The following is a 22019-nucleotide window of genomic DNA, read 5'->3' on the forward strand; positions in this document are numbered from 1 at the left end:
CCTTCTCTATCCCTCTCCCCCCTCTAAAAAAACCACACTGGAGAGGCCAATCTCCGTGGTTTTAAGGAGTCTGTTCAATAGTCTTATTCTCCAACTCTAGCTCTGTTCGTTTCAGCATACTAGATCCTAATAGTCTCTGGATCAATTGATTATTTTTCCTTTACCCTTTCAAAGATTTCCTCTTAGCAAAGATATTCATTAACTGAGAGTATATTAGAAGAAAATATACTAGTAGAATCATAATTTCCTACAAAATTCCAAACAGTCCCAGCAGGCAATGCCCCTCCATGTGTCAATCTGAGGCGAGAGATTAATTAATTATTTGAACATGATGTGATCATTGCATACTGAATACAAACTCCGCAACCTCTACATCTAAAGAACTTTTAATTTGCTGGAGACAAACCAGAGGAAGATTTGCCAGGCTGCAAAACAGAACTTTTTGTTGCTAGAATATTCTTTTCTTATGTCCATCAATCTTACTACTTCGATAAAACATGACAACTTAGGGTGAGCTCCAGCAACGTGGCTTTGGCTTAGTTTCACCACTCCAAGGTTTTAAGTTACCCCTACAAATCCTCATGAGCCACTTGGGAAAGCACAGCACACAACACTGAAGCAAAAGGCTGGGTGAATTAGTAACATGCTCTACAAAGAGAGCTGGGAACATTCAAACCAAAGAAGAAGACTGCAGCGAAAGGCAGTCTCCTATGATAAAACATCATGGCATCAATTCAATCAATGGATATTCAGTGAGTACCTTCTCTCTATATAAAGGACACATTCATAGAAAATGGCACATCCATAGCATAGCCATAATATTAATAACTTTCCAAAAAGCAATTTTTCAAAGCAGTTTCTTTTAACATAGCCACTTTTTCCCCAAGTTTGGACAAAATTCAGAAATAGACATTTGCTTCACAATTCCAATGAGAAGTACCTTATGTTGACATGAACCTTAGCAAAAAGAATGGACCCACTGTGTTCTATGTTGGAAAGAAATTCTAAAAAGGCAGACGACATATGGCTGACTTAGATGACTCAGGAATTTATAAGATTTAGATTCTATCTACCTACCAAACACTGTGGTAGACATGTTCACATAGTTTCATTACCAAGGCATATGCACATGCATTTTCATTACATTAGTAAGTTACAATACCCCAAGTCAAGCTGCCTGACAGAAAAATGGCACTTTGATTACTAATCTACATAACAGGAAAAGCTACAGAAACCCAACAGTTCTGAGCCTGAAACCTCAAGACCTCTCACTACATAGATGAGGACAGTTGGTATGACTCTTAACCCAGGAATGACTGTGGCTTTGGAAATACTAGCTATCTCTGCTCTGAATGGTACTACTCTATGGTTTCTCTAAAATCCAAGGAACCTCTGACAGTACTCCCGACACACTAAGACACAGATCTTTTACCTTTTGTCTGACTGCAACTTGGAAAACCCAGTTTTAAACAGGACACAGGTGTTTAAAACTGGAAGCACAATGGAGGCAATCTCTCAAGATCTGAGTAAAGAAGAATTAAGAGGGAAAACCTTCAGAAGACAGTAATTGGGCCATTGGAGTTTCTTCTCACTAATTATCCCAGAGTGGCCATTAGCTATGTAACCAAGGAGGAAAGTGTGTCAGACTTCAGCGAAGCTGTGTCTTCAGCATCTTATGGAATGCACCCTAAAGCCACTGTGTAATTAACTGCCAGGAAAATGCTGAGCGAGTAGAATAAAGAAGCTATAACAAATCAAATAATACTGCACAGTTCAACCCCCAATGACAGCAGTTGAACTGCTTAGAACTTCAAAATACTCATAAGCATCCATTCCCTTTTCAGAATCTAGAGAAAACAGATTTTTGGTTGAGTGAAGAAACAAGCAAAAATGCAGGTTACAAAGAGGCTTAACATTAAAGAAATTTTCAGCAATAGGATTTGCTTAATCTAGCTGCCTTTCATAATGTTATAGGAACATCGCTATCAGTAATGCTCAAAGCAAGGGCTACAGGGAACCTGCAGGGCTTTTCCAAAAATCTAAGAGCATTTCATACTACAGTCAAAAACAGAGAGAACAGACCAAACAAAACTAAGAAACCAACAAAAAAGGGTGAGTCCCTTGGAAGAATTTATTGTGGAGTACTCTCCAATACAACCTTAAATTTTTTTAGTACATTTCTAACTATTCAACACATATTTATTGCGCACTTATGAGCTGATAGCTAAGAATAAACTCCAATTCCAATTGAACATTGAAACTTCAAGGATCAAATAACTAAGTATAGAATGAAATAAAACATGTCTATTTGTTTTATTCCAATTTGGGAACTTGGGAATGAAAGGAGGAAGATTGTATTTTTAGTGAGCAATAAAAGCTCATGAGGAAGGCTACCTTCCAAACCTGGCTGGACAGAATCAAGAGAATTTAAAGTCTTGAACTTGAACCCTACCCAAGACTTACTGAGACAGACAGTCTAAGAGCAGAGTCTAGAAACCTGTAGTTTTTTTAAGACTCCTAGGCCTAGATAATTACAATGACCACCCAAGTTTAGGAATCACCATTATATTGGATATTTTGTCTCTCTTAAAGAATGAAGAAGCTAAACAACCTCTATTAAATAAACACAGAATCATAACTAAAAATTCGATATGACTATTTGAAGTCACAGCTCCTCACTGTCTCTACATTTCCCTTTTGCAAACTCATTACTTAGAAAAATGAACATCATTTTTTAAAATACTTTCCCCTCTCCCTCTCTCATTTTTGTTAAAATTCTACTCATTTTTCATGAGAAATTAAAATGCTATTTCTTCCAAGGAGTCTTCTCTCTGATCCCTGGCAGGACTTGTTTCCTCCCCCATGTTCCACAGTACTTTATAGTAGGTTTCTTATAATCTTCCTTATATTACACTAGCTTGTTTGCATTAGTCAAGAAGTTAAACTCTTTAACAGATGGAACCTCTCCTATTAAGATATATCTACTGAGAACCTCTGTTTCTATTCCAGCATTTAATTCCTGCGCAAAGCAGATATTCTGAACATATTTGTTTAACTGAATTAAACTCACAAACCAGAAGAGATCTTAAGTCTTTTCTTACTGTCTGACAGCATTATTAAGAAACACAGTTGACTTAAGTTTTTCTTACTGAAAAGATGTTGTAAATAGCAAAGCAACATTCTAAATAAGAAAACAATGGTATGTCAGCATTCTGATTAAACTTGAGCACTCAAGTATGAGCAAACTGACCATGACAAAACAAGAAAACAAAAAATCTGTTTACTTCACTTTAAATAAAATCTGAGTCACATTCTCAGTATAAAATTGCACAGTTTCTCTGTTTTACTTTACTTCTTCCAAGTATTATAAATACCCAGAGAGCTGAGAATGTTATTTTCTCAGTAGCAGCTCTAAAATGAAAATGAGATTCAGTGCATTTCCAAGGAAAAGAACTACAGATGATTACTAAGTAAAAGGAAAATGTTCCCAAATCCATATTACAGGATATTAATTTACAGGTTTATTGAAGTTGAGCATTCAAGCTACCCAGCTTATCATGAAAGGCTGATTTATTTCATATAAGGTAAGCTTCATTCTGAAAAGTTTCATCTTTGATTCTCTGGAAGCTGCTACTGGTGTTTGTACAGCCCTTGTCATCACTCCAGATGACTACTCATTGACAGAACTAATAGATTTTGTTTTAATTGTAAAAGAAGACAGATGAAAGCTTTTGGCTGGATGACTAACTGCTCATCTTGAGTAATAAACATGCTTATTTCTCTCCCTCCATATTAAAAATCTATTTTTAATTCACTATTAACAAATAAATAGGATTTTAATTTTTAAAAAGGCATGAGTAGAATACAAAAGTTCAAGTGTATTTATTTGAAACACCAATTTTATTTTTCTACTTTGAGAGCAATTCAAAATTACTAAATACAAAACCAGGTGAAAGTTTAGTACTTTTCTGGTAGTTTCTCTTCTCTGCAGCTCTGTAATTCCCAAAATCACACTTAAAAGTAGAGAGGCACCTGGCTGGCTCCCCTGGTAGAGCATGCAACTCCTGCTCTTGGGGTTGTACGTTGGAGCACAACATTGGGTATAGAGATTACTTTAAAAAAATAAATAAAATCTTAAAAAGAGAGAGGGAGAGATTTGAAAGAAAAAGCACATGCTTTACTCTGACCTTCTGGTTATCTCTTTTTTCTCCCCAAGCAGTTGAAAGAAACCAACTCTCCTGTTTTCAGAGTCAAAAAAACAATAAATACAACATTAAAACACAATTTTAGCTGAGAAAATACAGTAGAGGTTTTCCTTCTTTTTTTTTAATTTTTTTAAAGATTTTATTTATTTATTTGAGAGAGAGAGAGACAGTGAGAGAGAGCATAAGCGAGGAGAAGGTCAGAGGGAGAAGCAGACTCCCCATGGAGCCAGGAGCCTGATGTGGGACTCGATCCCAGGACTCCGGGATCATGACCTGAGCTGAAGGCAGTCGTCCAACCAACTGAGCCACCCAGGCATCCCGGTTTTCCTTCTTTTTATTACATTTATTATTAATTGATGTATGTTCAAATGCATAATGCCATATTTTACCCCACAACTATACATATTTATGACTGACCAAATAAAAAGTTCCATACCATTAAAAAGGCATAAGAAAGACTTTATTCTTCTACAGAGTTGCAACCTGCAGAGGCTAGAGCAATTGGTTAATATTGGTTATTATTTTTTTTTAATTTTTTTATTTTTTATTTTTTATAAACATATATTTTTATTCACAGGTCTGTGAATCACCAGGTTTACACACTTCACAGCACTCACCAAAGCACATACCCTCCCCAATGTCCATAATCCCACCCCCTTCTCCCAAACCCCCTCCCCCCAGCAACCCTCAGTTTGTTTTGTGAGATTAAGAGTCACTTATGGTTTGTCTCCCTCCATTATTAACCAACAACAAAGCATACAGCAAAAAGGCACAACGTATCTGGTTTACCTGACAAGCAATCTGTAAAGATGCTATATGACCTCTAATTCGGTTCCCATGTATTTTTAAGTACTTCTTTCTACTTTCTTCCTTGCTTTTGTCCTATATCACCTAACTATAAAAAGGAGTTTGAAATATCCTCTTTTGTTCCTTCCTTCTATGTGCATATCCAAAAACATCTTAAAAGACACTTTGTCCTTCAAAATTAAATAAAGTTTCAGCCCTAGAAAATTGATTTGTCCCAATCTAGGAAAATATAAATCATAGCAAACCCTTTAAAATGAATTGTTTTGGGGGTTCAGGAGTCAAGATGGTGGAGGAGTTGCAGACTGAGATGTCATCAGTCGCAGTTCAGCTAGATAGTTATCAAACCATTCCAAACACCTACAAACCCAGCAGGAGATCAAAGAGAAGAAGAGCAGCAATTCTAGAAACAGAAAATTGAATACTTTCTGAAAGGTAGGACATGTAGAGAAGTGAATCCGAAGCCACGGGAAGATAGATCACAGGAGGAGGGGCCGGCTCCCAGCAAGTGGTGGAGCAACAGAGCACAAAATCCGAACTTTTAGAAGTCTGCTCCATGGACAGACATTGCTCCAGAGGCTAAGCGTGGGTGGAGACCTCGCGGGGACAGTGTGGTCTCAGGTTCCGTGGGGTCACATAAGGATAGGGGTTGTCTGAGTAGCAGAGCTTGCAGATATCAGAGCGGGGAAGCCGACTATAGAGACGGAGCTGAGGAGTGAGCTTTCAGCTGGGGGTTACCTTAAACTGTGATCCATGGCACAGTCAGACCACTGCTCTTTGAGCAGGGATCCCCACAAGTGGTAAACTGGGTAAGACCCACAAGCAGGAATCTGGGGGTTTGAAGACTCCAAACAGGGATGTGTGCCAGAGACATAAACACTCGGTCATAGGCAGGGTGAGCTCAGAGTGCGGGCAGAGACCAGGGAGACAAGAGTGATTGACTGGTTTTCTCTGAGCGTGCATTGAGGAGTGGGGCCCGAAGCTCTTGGCTCCTCTGGGCCAGAGTTTGGGAGGCCACCATTTTCATTCCCATCGTCCAGAGCTCTATGGAAAGTATTCAGGGAACAAAAGCTCCCAAGAGCGAACCCAACCAGATTACTTAGCCTGGCTGCTGGCGGGGGCAGCACAATTCCACCTCAGGCAAAGACATTTGAGAGTCTCTACAACAGGCCCCTCCCCCAGAAGATCAACAAGAACAACCAGCCAAGACCAAGTTCACTGATCAAGGAAAACAGTGGAATTCCAGAGGAGGGGAAAAGCAAAGCATGGAATTCATGGCTTTCTCCCCATGATTTTCTAGTCTTGCAAAGTTGATTAAATTTTTTTAATTTTATATTTTCTTATTCTAATGTTTTTTAACTTTTCCTCTTTCCTCTTTTTTTTTTTTTTAAAGATTTTATTTATTTATTTGACAGAGAGAGATCACAAGCAGGCAGAGAGGCAGGCAGAGAGAGAGGAGGAAGCAGGCTCCCTGCTGAGCAGAGAGGCCGATTCGGGGCTCGATCCCAGGACCCTGGGATCATGACCTGAGCCGAAGGCAGCGGCTTAACCCACTGAGCCACCCAGGCGCCCCTCCTCTTTCCTCTTTTAATGTTTTTTAGTTTATCTTAACAATACCATTCTTAAAAAAATCTTTTTAAACTTTCATTATTATAGATATATCCTTCATTGTATCTAACTTAACTTTTTGTAAACATACAGGGATTTTTCTTTAAAAAAAATTCTGGGATATAATTTCTTCTAATAGTCAAAATATACCCTAAATCTATTACAGGGCTTTGGTCTAGTCTCCAGCCTGAACAAATTCTCTCCACTTTTTTTTTCTTTCTTTTTCCACCCAACATATCTTATCAATTCCTTTTTTAGAATTTTTTTTAAACTTTCATCGTTATAGTCATATTCCATCCCCTCATCATGTTTACCCTTATTTTTGAATATAGTATGTAGTTTCTTCTAAGAGACCAAAATACACCCAAAATCAAGTGGGTGGCTCATTCTATTCACCAGTCTAATACACACACACACACACACACACACACATAAAACTTAAAAAGATACATATCTTTTTAAATTTTATTTTAAATTTTTAAAAAATTTCTTTCTACCCCCTTTTTTCTCACCCCGATTTGGTATCTCTTCTGATTTGGTTAGCATACATTTTTTCTGGGATCTTGGCCACCCCTTTAGTATTTTATTCTCTTGTTCATATATTCTTATCTGGATAAAATGACAAGACAGAAAAACTTACCACAAAAAAAGAACAAGAGGCAGTACCAAAGGCTAGGGACTTAATCAATACGGACATTGGTAATATGTCAGATCTAGAGTTCAGAATGACGATTCTCAAGGTGCTACATGGGCTCAGAAAAGGCATGGAAGATATTAGAGAAACCCTTTCTGGAGAAATAAAAGCCCTTTCTGGAGAAAAAAGAAAAAAAAAAAAGAACTAAAATCTAACCAAGCTGAAATTTAAAAAGCTATTAATGAGGTGCAACCAAAAATGGAGGCACTTACTGCTAGGATAAATGAGGCAGAAGAGAGAATTAGTGATCTAGAAGACCAAATGACGGAGAATAAGGAAGCTGAGCAAAGAGAGACAAACAACTACTGGACCATGAGGGGAGAATTCGAGAGAGAAGTGATACCATAAGATGAAAAAATATTAGAATAATTGGAATTCCAGAAGAAGAAGAGAAAGGTGGGCAGAAGGTATATTGGAGCGAATTATAGTAGAGAATTTCCCTAATATGGCAAAGGGAACAAACATCAAAATCCAGGAGGCACCAAGAACCCGCCCTCAAAATCAATAAAAATGGGTCCACACCCCATCATCTAATAGTAAAACTAACAAGTCTTAGTGACAAAGAGAAAATCCTGAAAGCAGCTTGAAACAAGAAGTCTGTAACTACAATGGTAAAAATATTAGATTGGCAGCAGATTTATCCACAAAGACCTTGCAGGCCAGAAAAAACTGGCATGATCATGATACATTCAGAGCACTAAATGAGAAAAACATGCAGCCAAGAATACTATCTCTAGCTAGGCTATCACTGAAAATAGAAAGAGAGATAAAAAGCTTCCAGGAAAAACAAAAACTAAAAGAATTTGTAAACACCAAAACAGCCCTGAAGAAAATATTGAAAGGGGTCCTCTAAGCAAAAAGAGAGCCTAAAAGTAGTAGACCGAAAAAGAAAAAGAGACAATATACAGTAACAGTCACCTTACAGGCAATACAATGGCACTATATTAATGGTAATTAATGGTAACTAAATAATAGTTTATTTAAAAGTTTAAAAACTAAAAATAGTTTATTGAAAATAATAGTTTATTGAAAAGTTGGGGCTAAATGCCCCAATTAAATGCCCAATTAAAAGACACAGGGTATCAGAATGCATAAAAAAACAAAACCCATCAATATGCTGTCTACACAAAAGCCATTGTAGATCTAAAGACACCTCCAAATTTAAAGTGAGAGGGTGGAAAACAATTTACCATGCTAATGGAAATCAAAAGAAAGCTAGGGTGGCAATCCTTAAATCAGATAAATTAGATTTTAAGCCAAAGACTATAGGAAGGGATGAGGAAGGACACTATATCATACTCAAAGGGTCTGTCCAACAAGAAGATTTAATAATTTTGAATATCTATGCCCATAACGTGGGAGCAGCCCACTATGTAAACCAATTAATAAAAGCAAAGAAACACATCAACAATAATACAATAATAGTAGGGGACTACACCCTCCTCACCGAAATGGACAGATCATCCAAGTGAAAGATCAACAAGGAAATAAAGGCCTGAGATTACACACTGGACCAGATGGACATCACAGATATATTCAGAACATTCCATCCCAAAGCAACAGAATACACATTCTTCTCTAGTGCACATAGATTCTCCAGAATAGATCACATCCTGGGTCACGAATCAGGTCTTAACTGATATCAAAAGGCTGGGATCATTCCCTGCATATTTTCAGACCACAATGCTCTGAAGCTACAACTAAATCACAAGAGAAAAGTTGGAAAGTACCCAAATACATGGAGGCTATACAGCATCCTACTAAAGAAAGAATGGGTCAGCCAGGAAATTAAAGAAGATTTGAAAAAATTCATGGAAACAAATGATAATGAAAACACAACTGTTCAAAACCTGTGGGACACAGCAAAGGCAGTTGTGAGAGGAAAGTATTGTAAGGGCCTATTTAGCCAGAGTGATTCCATCCGGTTGGTTAAACAGTGATTTTGTTGTTTATGCAGTAAAAGTTAAACTGACCCTTCTCCCCCCACCACCAGGGAAACTTACTTAAAAGCAAGTCCTGGAAACCAGTAAAATACGGTCGACCAGTGCCGGCTAACAGAGCCCAAATGCAGGAATGAGTTGGGCCAAGTGGAGACATCCGATCAGTAAAGCACGTATACTGTCTCCCTAGCTACCAAGGAGTGTGGGTCCTGCCTTTTGGGCACCAATTCTGACCAAGGTGACAGGCTAGTTCAAATAGCCATCATGGGGTGAATTGTAATTCAACTGGCCACCATGTATGGCCAGGCTCAACCACATGGCCTTTGCTCTATAAAAGTTAGTCTGTGAGGCTGGGAGGGGTCGCCCTCTCTGTAAGATTGTTCGCCCTCTCGCCCTGAACAATCGGTTTGATTCTCGATGCTTGGCGCGAAATAAAGCTTTGCTTGACCTTCACTTTGTATTAGTCTCACTCCTTTGATCACTAACCTATCATTGGGGGACCTAACAGTATATAGCGATACAAGCCTTTCTCAAGAAACAAGAAAGGGGGACACCTGGGTGGTTCAGTTGGTTAAGCAGCTGCCTTCGGCTCAGGTCATGATCCTAGCATCCTGGGATCGAGTCCCACATCCGGCTCCTTGCTCAGCAGGGAGCCTGCTTCTCCCTCTGCCTCTGCCTGCCATTCTGTCTGCCTGTGCTCGCTCTCTCTCCCTCTTTCTCTCTGATAAATAAATAAAATCTTAAAAAAAAAAAAAAAAAAGAAACAAGAAAGGTCTCAAGTACACAACCTAACCCTACACCTAAAGGAGCTGGAGAAAGAACAGCAAAGAAAGCCTAAATCCAGCAGAAGAGAAATAATAAAAATCAAGCAGAAATCAATGAAATAGAAACAAACAAACAAACAAAAGCAGTAGAACAAATCAACGATACTAGGAGCTGGTTCTTTGAAAGAATTAATAAGATTGACAAACCCCTGGCAAGACTTATAGAAACAAAAGAGAAAGGACCCAAATAAAATCATGAACGAAAGAGGAGAGATCACAACCAACACCAAAGAAATACAAACAATTATAAGAACATATAATGAGCAACTATACGCCAGCAAATCTGACAATCTGGAAGAAATGGATGCATTCCTAGAGAGGTATAAACCACCAAAACGGAACCAGGAAGAAATAGAAAACCTGAACAGACCCATAGTCAGTAAGGAGATTGAAGCAGTCATCAAAATTCTCCCCAAAAACAAGAGCCCAGGGCCAGACAACTTCCCAGGGGAATTCTACCAAACACTTAAAGAAGAACTAATTCCTATTCTCCTGAAACTGTTCCAAAAAATAGAAATGGAAGGAAAACTTCCAAACTCATTTTATGAGGCCAGCATTACCTTGATCCCAAAACCAAAGACTGCATCAAAAAAGAGAATTAGAGACCAATATCCTTGATGAATACAGATGCAAAAATTCTCACCAAACTACTAGCCAATAGGATCCAACAGTACATTAAAAGGATTATTCACTACAACCAAGTGGGATTTATTCCAGGGCTGCAAGGCTGGTTCAACATCCACAAATCAATCAATGTGATACAATACATTAATAAAAGAAAGAACAAGAAACATATGATACTCTCAATAGATGATGAAAAAGCATTTGACAAAGTACAGCATCCTTTCAAAACTCTTCACGGTGTAGGGATAGAGGGTACATTCCTCAATATCATCAAAGCCATCTATAAAAAACCCACAGCGAGTATCATTCTCTATGGAGAAAAACAGAGCTTTTCCGCTAAGGTCAGGAACAAGGCAGGGATGTCCATTATCACCACTGCTATTCAACATAGTACTAGAAGTCCTAGCTTCAGCAATCAGACAACAAAAAGAAATTAAAGGCATCCAAATCAAGAAGAGGTCAAACTACCACTCTTTGCGGATGATATGATACTTTATGTGGAAAACCCAAAAGACTTCACTTCAAATCTGCTAGAACTTGTATAGAAATTCAGTAGTGTCAGTATATAAAATCAATGCACAGAAATCAGTTGCATTTCTATGCACCAACAATAAGACAGAAGAAAGAGAAATTAAGGAGTCGATCCCATTTACAATTGTACACAAAACCATAAGATACCTAGGAATAAACCTAACCAAAGAGTCAAAGGATCTATACTCAGAAAACTATAAAGTACTCATGAAAGAAATTGAGGAAGACACAAAGAAATGGAAAAATGTTCCATGCTCTGTATTGGAAGAACAAATACTGTGAAAATGTCTATGCCACCTAAAGCAATCTACATGTGTAATGCAATTCCCATCAAAATACCATCAATTTTTTTCAAAGAAATGGAGCAAATAATCCTAAAATTTATATGGATCCAGAAAAGACCCCAAATAGGCAGAGGAATGTTGAAAAAGAAAACCAAAGTTGGTGACATCACAATTCCCGACCTCAAGCTCTATTACAAAGCTGTCATCATCAAGTCAGTATGGTACTAGCACAAAAACAGACACATAGGTCAACGGAACAGAACAGAGAGCCCAGAAATAGACCCTCAACTCTATGGTCAACTAATCTTCAACAAAGCAGGAAAGAATGTCCAATGAAAGAAAGACAGTTTCCTCAACAAATCGTGTTGGGAAAATTGGACAGCTATATGCAGAAAAATGAAACTGGACCATTTCCTTACACCACACACAAAAATAGACTCAAAATGATGACGGACCTCAATGTGAGAAAGGAATCCATTAAAATCCTTAAGGAGAACACGGGCAGCAACCTCTTCCACCTCACCGCAGTAGCTTCTTCCTAGAAACATCGCCAAAGGCAAGGCAAGCAAGGGCAAAATGAACTATTGAGATTTCATCAAGATCAAAAGATTTCGCATAGCAAAGGAAACAGTCAACAAAAACAAAAGACAACTGGTAGAATGGGAGAAGATATTTGCAAACGACATATCACATAAAGGGCTAGTATCCAAAATCTATAAAGGACTCAGCAAACTCAACACCCAAAGAACAAATATTCTAATCAAGAAATGGGCAGAGGATATGAACACACATTTCTGCAAAGAAGACATCCAGATGGCCAACAGACCCATGAAAAAGTGGTCCACATCACTAGGCATCAAGGAAAAACAAATCAAAAAACTGAGATACCACCTCACGCCAGTCAGAATGGCTAAAATTAACAAGTCAGGAAACAACAGAAGCTGGCGAGGATGCAGAGAAAAGGAAACCCTCTTATACTGTTGGTGGGAATGTAAGCTGGTGCAGCCACTCTGGAAAACAGCATGGAGGTTCTTCAAAAAGTTGAAAATAGAGCCACCCTATAACCCAGCAATTGCACTACTAGTTATTTACCCTAAAGATACAAATGTAGTGATCCGAAGGGGCACGTGCACCTGAACGTTTATAGCAGCAATGTCCACAATAGCCAAACTATGGAAAGAACCTAGATGTCCATCAACAGATGAATGGATAAAGAAGATGTGGTGTATATATACAATGGAATACTATGCAGCCATCAAAAGAAAAGAAATCTTGCCATTTGCAATGGCATGGATGGAACTAGAGGGTATTGTGCAGAGCGAAATAAGTCAATCGGAGAAAGACAATTATCATATGATCTCCCTGATATGAGGAAGCAGAGAGGTAAAGTGGGGGGTTTGAGGGGTAGGGAAGGAAAAAAATTAAAGAGGGATCAGGAGGGAGATAAACCATAAGAGACTCTTAATCTTAGAAAATAAACTGAGGGTTGCCGGGGGGGAGGGAGGTATGGAGAGAGTGGTTGGGTAATGGACATTGGGGAGGGTATGTGCTATGATTAATGCTGTGAAGTGTGTAAGCCTTATGATTCACAGACCTGTACCCCTGAAACAAATAATACATTACACGTTAATTAAAAAAGAAATACATTTAAAAAAAAGAATTGTTTTGGTTCCATTTTACAGGGTAATTTAATGATTTCTTAAAAAAAAATTACAAAGAAGCACATCATCAAAAGAAATAGGAGTCCAAAAGAGGTACATCATATCTCTCTGATGACTAATGAGATTGGAATATTTTTTCCATATATATTAGCAATATTTATCAAGTTATGGCTAATTATCTACTTAAAGAAGAAATATCATTTACACAAGAACTGATGAAATTATATAGTTGTTTAAGGCATTTAACAAAATGCCTATGGTTGCTATTGCAAATCAGGAAGAGCTATAATAAGTACATAGTCAAGGGGGGAAAAAAAAAGCAAGAAATGTGGTCTAATGTATAATCTTTAAAGATTTTTTTTTCTTTATTTATCTGACAGAGATCACAAGTAGGCAGAGAGGCAGGCAGAGAGAGAGGAGGAAGCAGGCTCCCTGCAGAGCAGAGAGCCTGATGCGGGGCTCGATCCCAGGACCCTGGGATCATGACCTGAGCTGAAGGCAGAGGCTTAACCCACTGAGCCACCCAGGTGCCCCTAATATATAATCTTTAAACAGATTCATTGGGGATGTTATGATCTTCACTTGTATTTCTCTTAAAAATAATCATTGGAATTTTTAAAGAGGAAAGAAGAGGAGTGAATGAATAGAAGTATCTCTGATAAGTCCACAAAGCACCAAATGTTATATTCAACGCAAAAATAATAATAATGTAGAGCTCAAGAACATGAAAAGGAAGTGGTCTTCCTCTCACTTTAAATCTGAATGCCTTTTCTGATAAATGGCTTTGATGAGCAGTAAGCAGGGGAAGGAGGGTTATATACAAATGGGCAAACATACATCCTTATGATTCAGAGGAATTCAGAGGGATTCAGAGGTTAATGGTCAAAAGCTGCTTTTGGAACCATGTAATTCAACACCACAAACACATTTTTTTCATATGTAATTTAAAATCTCATATATCTCTAAATTCTTAGTCCATACCTTTTGCCATCCAATAACATTAAATAAGTTTTATCCTTGCCTCTATAAGAGGCTTGAAAGCATTTTAAAACTCAGGAAGGCCTTATTTCATAAATACTAAAAGTCTAATTTTTATTTTAAAATCAATTATATATATATTTTTAAATATATTGTTAACATTAACAACTTCTATCGATGGATAATACAAATTACTTTTATTATCATTTGCTCATTTCCAGTCTTCACTCAAAATACCAAAAGCACGGGTCAGTTTTTTTTTTTATGAAGAAAATATAGCTATTACATACCATGTATCTGAGATAAAAAAGATTCTAGATTAACAGTCAAAAACTTGAAACTGCTACAGATTCCTGATATTCCTAAAGACCTCTGAATCATTCCAAATCCCCTGCAAAATTCACTAAGATATGACTGAAAATTTTAGATAACCCTTTTCAGACCCTCAATGGTTCTATAAATACTAGACTAAAAGAATTTATGAGGCAATTAAAATAAATTCTGCCATGCAAATAAACTCTGAAGTCCATTAAGGTCCATCATTATAGGAACAACATTAACCTCACCTGTCTGTGCAAAACCAGAGCAAGGCTTCCAAGTGCTGATGATGGCCACTGGATAGCACACAGGCATTGTAAGAAAGAGGAGGATGGAGGACACTGCATAGCAGGGAGGAGGCAGGGGACACTAGCAGTAATGCAAATGTGTATTGTAAAGAGGTTAACATGAGGTTGCTGGGTAGCCAGTTACGCTCTCCTATGAACTTAAGCAACTCACAGGTGACACATGGTCCACTGTGTGCTTTATCAAGATCACAGATTATCACTCTTTGGGATCACTAGAGCCATTTAAACTTGGATGTTGAATGTTACATCTGGAAATGCCAGGCTCTTTGGTATATTTAGCTCATGTAAAAGTAACCTTATGAAATAAGTTGGAAAAATACCTAATAAAATAACTGCATATGAAAAGATACAATGAAAGGTTGTTCTTGCATTCATTTAACAGATGCTGCATTAAACTTTAGAAAATATGACTAAGGGGCACCTGGGTGGCTCTGTGGGTTAAGTGTCCAACTCTTGATTTCAGTGCAAGTCATGATCTCGGGGTCGTGAGACTGAGCCTGGTGTTCAGCTCTGCACTCAATATGGAATCTGCTTAAGATTCTCTCTCTCTCTCTCTGCCCCTCCCCCACTGCATGTGCACACTCTCTCAAAAGAGAGAAAAAAAAGTAAGAAAATATGACTAAGACCGAAAGAAATACATTTTCCTGATTATCATTTTTTTAGTACTATTTATATCAAGGAATACAGGAAATTAGGCTCTTACTAGTTACACCCATCATGTTTTACACTCCCACAATAAACAAACAAGTATTAAACAAATGTGTTCTAGTGTTTCACACCTTCCTGTTTCTGCCTATAATGCTGCATAGGTTTTTCTGTCTGAAACAAAACCTTCTGCAAAGGTGGGAAACCTCTATTTCCCTCAAGATTCCATTCAGGGGCACCTGGGTGGCTCAGTGGGTTAAAGCCTCTGCCTTCAGCTCAGGTCATGACCTCAGGGTCCTGGGATTGAGCCCCGAATTGAGCTCTCTGTTCCACAGGGAGCCTGCTTCCTCTTCTCTCTCTCTCTCTCTGCCTGCCTCTCTGTCTACTGGTGATCTCTGTCAAATAAATAAATAAAATCTTAAAAAAATAAATAAATAAATTCCATTCTCAGTGGTCCCATATTTGTAGTATATACTTTCATTAAAATATTTAGAACAGGGGGCACCTGGGTGGCTCAGTGGGTTAAGCCTCTGCCTTCAGCTCAGATCATGATCTCAGGGTCCTGGGATCGAGCCCCATATTGAGCTCTCTGCTCAGCAGGGAGTCTGCTTCCCCCTCTCTCTCTGCCTGCTGCTCTGCCTACTTGTGATCTCTCTCTCTCTCTCTGTGTCAAATAAATAAATAAAAATCTTTAAAAAAAAAAAAAAACTGAGAACACTGTATTATAATTAGATAGTAATATATGCTTCCCAACTACACCCTGGCAGAAATTTTGCCTTTTTAGGTCATTTTGAAGTATTATATCATTATTCAGGCCATAGTGTAAGTCTAATAACAACTTCCTTTGAATGTAGTCCCAGGAAAAAGCATCTCATACCTAATTCTGTGTTTGTGCCATAGCTGTTTCCAGTAAAGCTCTTTCTCACCACTTGGCTTTGATACGAGGTCATTTCTCACCTCTGGGCTTTACCATACCAAACTATAACCACATTTAGTCAAACATTTAGATCTTTGCTAATTTCCAGTTAGCTCCTATCCATATGTTCCCCTTTCACAAACCTCCTGGATTCGATCAGTTAGGAATGGCTGCTGGCAGCTGTTTGCCATTCAATTTTGCTACCACTAAAGCATGTGAATATTTCATTGTTTAGGCATTGCAGAGACTCTCAGCAAACATTTACTCTGGGTTCTTGGATTAGAAGAACATTTGTGGTAGGCAAAAGGTAAATAATAAACCACAACTCTACTCAACCAGTGACCTAAAAGCCTTTTGACATCTGACTCTATTGCTTACTAAATCATTGTGCGGGATAAACAAAGATCCAACCCTTTGTTTCTACTACAAATTATATTTCAAATACATATTTCTTCAGTTTTTCAGTTTATTTAAAATAAGCTAAAGTAAGTCACAATAGTTCAGTGGCTTGTAAATTAACATAAAAGTATCAAATATGAACTCATCTGTTACAGACTTACTAAATACAGCTGGATGTGTCACTTAATATAAGCTGTCTGGTTTCCTCCAATATAAGCCTATTATACAAATTTCAACTATAATGGAGCAATATCCATGCATCTTCAGTTCTTTGTGACAGAAACAAAAACAAATTCAATATATTCAAAGGCACTTGCTGAATGCCTTGTTATAGTCAGGTGCTGTGCTGGGCACCCAGGAGAAGAGGAGTAAGAACCATCACTGCTCTTTATGGGTTTAAGACGTAGTAGGAGTTAGCGGTATAGACAAGCAATAAGCAATGCACAATTAGCTCACTGAAGACAGAGATAGAGTCTTACTCATCAGCCCCCTTCTTCTGATATGTTGAATGACTGATTCATTATGTTTAACAAACATATGCTGAACGAATGAACTTATCAATCAATTCACTGATCAACTGATCAAACCCCAGTAACTGCCCTAATAAGGATTTAAAACAGTGCAGTGAAAGAAAGAATTAATTCAGCTTGGTGGATCTCAGAGAGCCTCAGAGAGAAGAGGGTGTGAGAGGCCCTGAGGAGTTCAATTTGATAAAACTGAAATGGAATGGGGGACTATGGAGACAGAGTAAGGGAAAATTTTCCTCGCTAACAGAGCCCAGTAGTATTTCCTGTGTTTGTGTCAGAGCTGTTTCCAGTAAAGTCTCACTTGGCCTGGGGTTAGTCAGTTTGTCACTTGGATAGTGACTGTCACCATCTCACTGGCACCAACAGGTGTGTTGCTTCCCTCATCAGAATTCAGTAAGCACTTAGTAAATATTTGCTCAATGAATGAACTAACCTAGGGGGAATAGAGGAAAACAACAGCAAAATCTTCCTTTTGTTTTCTTCAGTACAGCTGAGGACGGTTCCAACAAGACTTCAAATACCAAAGTTTAAAAAAAAAAAAAAAACTGGGGCATCTGGGTGGCTCAGTGGGTTAAAGCCTCTGCCTTCAGCTCAGGTCATGATCCCAGGGTCCTGGGATCAAGCCCTGCATTAGGCTCTCTGCTCAGTGGGAAGCCCGCTTCCTCCTCTCTCTCTCTCTCTGCCTGTCTCTCCACCTACTTGAGATCTCTGTCTGTCAAATAAATAAAGTCTTAAAAAAAAAAAAAAACCTAAGCAAAAACCATTATTAACTAATATAATTAAATATAAAGTCTTACTTACACAGTCAGTTTTCTGAATCCATCTTCATGCAGTTAGTTGGCTGTCCCCAGGAATCTCTAATCTAAAACAGTCACATTCTAACCCCAAAGGGTCTCTACAATTTCCCAGGTGTCTTTCTGATTCCTAAGGCTGCTGTGATGGAAGGGGACCACTGAGTTCTGCACCAAGCAAGAGCTAACTAGAATATTTTGACAAGACTTAGAGCATGCTCCACCCGCTCAGTTCCTGTTCTTATCTAAGCTATTCGGCAAGAGTAGACAGACTCAAGGGCCCTCCTCCTGATCTCCCCCTAATCAAGTTCAGAAATGCCCTTTCATCGAGGAGAGCTCAAAAAGAATACAAACACTCCAGGGGCACCTGGGTGGCTCAGTGGGTTAAGCCTCTGCCTTCGGCTCAGGTCATGATCTCAGGGTCCTGGGATCGAGCCCCACATTGGGCTCTCTGCTCAGTGGGGAGCCTGTTTCCCCTTCTCTCTCTGCCTGCTGCTCTGCCTACTTGTGCCATCTTTCTCTGTGTGTCAAATAAATAAATACATTAAAAAAAAAGAAGAAGAAGAAAAGCACTCCATCAAAAACAAACAAAAAAGTAACCAAACAACTGAACAATTCATAGCTTTACTGGAGACTTAATTACCACAGTTCACACCATCACAGGCAGCATCAAACTTAAGAGATTCTTTCCATACCACCTCAAACTTACCTACCCTTAAAAAATCAGGAAGGAGAAAATGTTTTCCCAGTTGTGAAATTTACTAAAGGAATGAAGCAGCTCTCTTATCTAACTTTACATTGTTAAAAATTTTTAGTCCTTTAATAACAAAGTGAAAGCCTCATAATATTTTTCAGGAAAAAAAGTAGGAAAATGTTTTAAGTACTGTAAAAATTAAATGTGAGAAAAATACTTTGGCACTTAGCAATATTTTCTTATCTCTAGGGAAATGTTAAATCCAGGAACCTGATAAATGGATTTCACTATGTCACATTTTAATAACAGTTTGTAGCCTTTACAAGAATTTTTTAACCTTTCTGCTGCTACCAATATTTTTCTATTACATCCCTATATTTCTATAGCCTTCTCATTTTATTCTTTCTTTTGCCTTTTTTCTTATTTCCTTCTAATTAAGTTCAGCCCATAAGAAAAAAATATTTCCATATTGGTTATGTGTATTAATTCTTTCATCTAACCCAAAAACAAAGCTATATTAAGAAACAAAGCAATTCCCGAGACAGTCTCTTTAATAAATAATGCTGGGAAAACTAGACAGCTACATACAAAAGAATGAAACTGGACCACTTTCTAACACCATAAACAAAAATAAACTCAAATAGAATAAAGACCTAAATGTGGGACCTAAAACCATTAAAATCCTAGAAGAGAACACAGGAAGTAATTTCTCTACACTGGTCATTGGAAGAGATTTCTAGACATGTTTCCTAAGGCGAGGGAAACGCAAAATTAAACTATTGGGACTACATCAAAATAAAGAGCTTTTGCACAGCAAAGGAAAACTGTTAACAGAACAATAATGCTACCCATGGAATGGGAGACGATATTTACAAATATGTATCTGACAAGGGGTTAATATCCAAAATACATAAAGAACTTATATAACTCAACACCAAAAAAATAATCAGATTAAAAAATGGGCAGAGGACCTGAATAGACATTTTTCCAAAGGCAGTACTCATTTTATTAAGAATCCAACTGCGAAAACTAATCTAATTTTAAGTGAATACACAGGAAATGCATACTTATCTTCTAGAAGTATTAAAAAGAAATCAAACTATGATATGATAACATGGAAATAATAAATGAAATCAAAATGTGCTGAACCCTTTTAAAATTAGTTTGCTTTTTGGTGCCTGGATGACTCAGTTGGTTAAGCGACTGCCTTGGGCTCAGGTCATGATCCTAGAGTCCCGGGATTGAGTCCTGCATCAGGCTCCCTGATCAGCAGGGAGTCTGCTTCTCCCTCTGACCCTCTCCCTTCTCATGCTCTCTCTCTCAAGTAAATGAATTAATCTTTTTTTTTTTTTAAGATTTTATTTATTTATTTGACAGACAGAGATCACAAGTAGGCAGAGAGACAGGCAGAGAGAGAGGAGGAAGCAGGCTCCCCGCTGAGCAGAGAGCCCGATGCGGGACTCGATCCCAGGACCCTGAGATCATGACCTGAGCCGAAGGCAGCGGCTTAACCCACTGAGCCACCCAGGCTCCCTCAAGTAAATGAATTAAATTAAATTAAAATAAATTAGTTTACTTTTGAAAATCACTGTAATAAAAATGAAAGAATAAGTGTTAAGGAAGTCTTTATTCTAGAAATACACACCAGCTATTAACCTAGACAACTTCCATACATAGTTCAATGCTTAGCTCACCTCACCTCCTCCTCCTCCTTTCTCCAGCTTTTCAATGTTCCCATAGCACCCCATATGTGGTACCGTTGTTATCACATTGTATTACAATAATTTATTTTCTCTTCTGACTTCCTGTCTAGACTGTAAGCTTCTTGAGAATGGGGATCATGTTATATCTGTATCTGTACTCCCAATGTCTAACACTTCATAAATTATTAGAGTGCTTATAGTTAGTAAATTAGTTGGTTCTCTCAAATTCAGTAATTACTAACTTACTGAGCAAACATTCATAAGGATAAACTGAACTATCCCAAATTTTGAGATAACGGAGTTACTATTAAGCATTACTCATTTTTCCTCCTCGTTATGAAATAAATAGTCAGCATCTGACACATAATGGGTCCTCAACAAATGCATATTGAAATAATTATTCAATCAGTTAACCCAAGTTTGACTACAAGCTTAGTTCTTAGTAGAAAGGGCAGGACATTTCAAAATCAAAGAACAACTCGAGTCACTTGTGGCTTTTGCCTCTCTCTAGCTCTGCCTGATCCTACCTACAAGCTTACAAGCTGCTATACTCGAGCATGACTTCTGATTACTAAGTATTGTAACTGACATCGGGGGAGACAGAAATTTTAACACCAAGTCCCCAGTCTCAACTCCATGCAGCCAAAAGAATTCCTGTATAATGTGAAGAAATAGATGCTAATTGAAAACTCAGAATTGTTTAAGCCACTCTACCAGCTCTGAAAACTGAAACCACTTATTTTTGTAGACAATCTCAGCCTAACAATGAGTTAGCTTTCCATACTTAGTACTTTTGTCACCTGTGGAGACATATGTCCATCATTTCTGTTTCAATCTTCTTTCCAATTAATTATATTCTAGTATAAACCCATTCTTCCCACTCCAATTTTGTCTTAACTACATACAAGTTACCTTTCCAGACAGTATAATTAAATACTTAAAAATAAAAAGTAGTCAGAATGCTGTCTTCTTAAAAATGCCGAGACACAGCATTCCTTTTAAGCCATAGTAATTACCCATCAGACTAAAGGCCATCTAAATTTTAAAATCTTCAGGGAATAACATGACAGGTGAATGCTCCAAGCACAAGTTAAAGACTCTTTTCACCATCCAAACTATGGCTTCTTTGGGAGTTTATTCTCCTGGTAGAGATGTACTACTATTCTTTCAAAATTTGCTTAGGATGGACTTGTAAGTTCTCTCCAACAAGAGCTTTGGAATATGATATTTTAAAAGTGAAGGCTGCATTTAACAGAAATTCACACAGAAGCGTGAATTAAAGGGGTAATTTCAGATGCAGTGAAAAGCTGTAATGTCCATTCAAAGTAATGAAGGCACACAGCATTAATCTCCTAAAAAGATTCAAATGCTATGAGTAGAGCAATTCTATTTCTTAGTAGGAACAAATTAAGATGATTTCCCTTACAGAAATTGCCATAATTACAAGTAATTATCTTGTACTCTCTAAATTTACCACCATAGCACATTCTGCAAATATTCCCTTCAAGGACTTTATTTGGAAATACAGGAGAGATTTGTTGCTTTGTGAATTGTGCTACAGACCT

At 37.9% G+C, this 22019-nt stretch overlaps 1 protein-coding gene across 6 annotated transcripts in view; it reads right to left on the reverse strand.

The window, feature by feature from the left end:
- TTC28 (tetratricopeptide repeat domain 28) overlaps positions 1-22019 on the reverse strand; it is a 641796-nt gene that overhangs the window by 386648 nt on the left and 233129 nt on the right. For 2 of the 6 annotated variants that reach the window (XM_045081530.1, XM_045081531.1), the window contains exon 1: positions 18068-18421. The exons of the other annotated variants lie outside the window; for them this stretch is intronic. The gene's annotated coding sequence lies outside the window, so the exon portion shown is untranslated. Of the gene's footprint in view, positions 1-18067; positions 18422-22019 lie in introns of those variants that run through there. 6 annotated transcript variants of the gene reach the window in all.

Source organism: Mustela putorius, unplaced genomic scaffold (genome assembly GCF_011764305.1).
Source record: "Mustela putorius furo isolate JIRA1106 unplaced genomic scaffold, ASM1176430v1.1 tig00000578_pilon_pilon_pilon, whole genome shotgun sequence".
NCBI classification, from domain to species: Eukaryota; Metazoa; Chordata; class Mammalia; order Carnivora; family Mustelidae; genus Mustela; species Mustela putorius.